Genomic DNA, 2,139 nt, shown 5'->3' on the forward strand with positions numbered 1-2,139 from the left:
GCTGGAAATTTAGTGCGGACGTCAATGCGAGATGCTTTTAATAGTTTCCACTATGAAACATTGTCTCAAAATATGGTAGAGAACCCAAAGAGATTCTGGTCGTATGTAAAGTACACCAGTGGCAAAAACCAGTCAATGCTGTCACTGCGCGATAGCGATAGAAATGTTACCGATGATGGTACCACTAAAGCGGAGTTACTCAATACAGTTTTCCGTAATTCCTTCACGAAAGAAGACGAAGTAAATATTCCAGAATTCTAAACCAGAACAGCTTTTAGCATGAGTGACATAAAAGTAGATATCTTAGGTGTTGCGAAACAACTTAAATCACTTAAGAAAGGCGAGTCTTCCGGTCCAGATGGTGTACCAATCAGGTTCCTTTCAGAGTATGCAGACACAATAGGGCCTTTATTAGCAATCATATACAACCGCTCACTTGACGAAAGGTCTGTTCCTAAAGACTGGAAAGTAGCACAGGTCACAACAATATTCAAGAAAGGAAATAGGAGTAATCCATTGAATTACAGACACATATCACTGACCTCAATTTGCAGTAGGATTTTGGAGCATATAATGTACTCGAACATTGCGAATCACCTTGAAGAAAATGACTTATTGATACATAACCAACACGGATTCAGAAAATATTGTTCTTGTGCTACGCAGCTAGCTCTTTATTCCCATGAAGTAATGAGTGCTGTCGACAAGGGATCTCAGATCGATTCCATATTCCTAGATTTCCAGAAGGCTTTTGATACCGTTCCTCACAAGCGACTATTAATCAAATTGCGTGCATATGGAGTATCGTCTCAGTTGTGTGACTGGATTCGTGATTTCCTCTCAGAGAGGTCACAGTTCGCAGTGATAGACGGTAAATCATCGAGTAGAACAGAAGTGATATTTGGCGTTCCGCAAGGTAGTGTCATAGCCCCTCTACTGTTCCTGATTTACATAAATGATCTAGGTGATAATCTGAGCACCCCCTTAGATTGTTTGCAGATGACGCTGTAATTTACCGTCTAGTAAAATCATCAGACGATCAATTCCAATTACAAAATGATCTAGAGAGAATTTCAGTATGGTGCGAAAAGTGGCAATTGGCACTAAACAAAGGAAAGTGCGAGGTCATCCACATGGGTATTAAAAGAAATCCGATAAATTTTAGGTATACGATAAATCGCACAAATCTAAGGGCTGTCAATTCGACTAAATACCTAGGAATTACAATTACCAGCAACTTAAATTGGAATGGCCATATAGATAATATTGTGGGGAAGGCGAAACAAAGGCTGCGCTTTGTTGGCAGAACAGTTAGAAGATGCGACAAACCCACGAAAGAGACAGCCTACATTACACTTGTCCGTCCTCTGCTGGAATATGGCCACTCGGTGTGGGATCCTTGCCAGGTAGGATTGACGGAGGACATCGAAAAAGTTCAAAGAAGGGCAGCTCGTTTCGGGTTATCGCGAAATAGGGGTGAGAGTGTCACTGATATCATATGCGTGTTGGGGTAGCAGTCACTGAAACAAAGGAGGTCTTCTTTGCGGCGAGATCTATTTACGAAATTTCAATCACCAACTTTCTCTTCCCAACGCTGAAATATTTTGTTGATAACCACATACGTAGGGAGAGATGATCATCATAATAAAATCAGAGAAATCAGAACTCGAACGGAAAGATTTAGGTGTTCCTTTTTCCCACGCGCCATTCGAGAGTGGAATGGTAGAGAAGTAGTATGGTTCGATGAACCCTCTGTCAGCCACTTAAGTGGGAACTGCAGAGTAACCATGTAGCTGTAGATGAATCATAAATCTGTGTCTGTACTTATATTCAGCAGACCAAGCTAGGATGTGTGGGTCTACATACTTTCGCTAGCACTATCATTTCTCTGCTTTCCTGTTCCGTCATCGAATGGTACGCGGAAAGAACAACTGTGGGCGTGTCTCCACGTGAACTCGAATTTCTCTTATTTGAACGTCACGAACATTTTGCGCAATTTATTTGGGAGTGAGGGAATATCACAATCGCGACTCTCACTGCTTAAAAGTTTTTACCATCTGACAGCTGAAGACATCCTTGCACTCCTAGCGGCAAGAAAGCAATTCGACACGTAACGATGGATATGCAGTAAGGTTAATA

This window comes from Schistocerca nitens, chromosome 3, assembly GCF_023898315.1.
Source record: "Schistocerca nitens isolate TAMUIC-IGC-003100 chromosome 3, iqSchNite1.1, whole genome shotgun sequence".
Taxonomy (NCBI): domain Eukaryota; kingdom Metazoa; phylum Arthropoda; class Insecta; order Orthoptera; family Acrididae; genus Schistocerca; species Schistocerca nitens.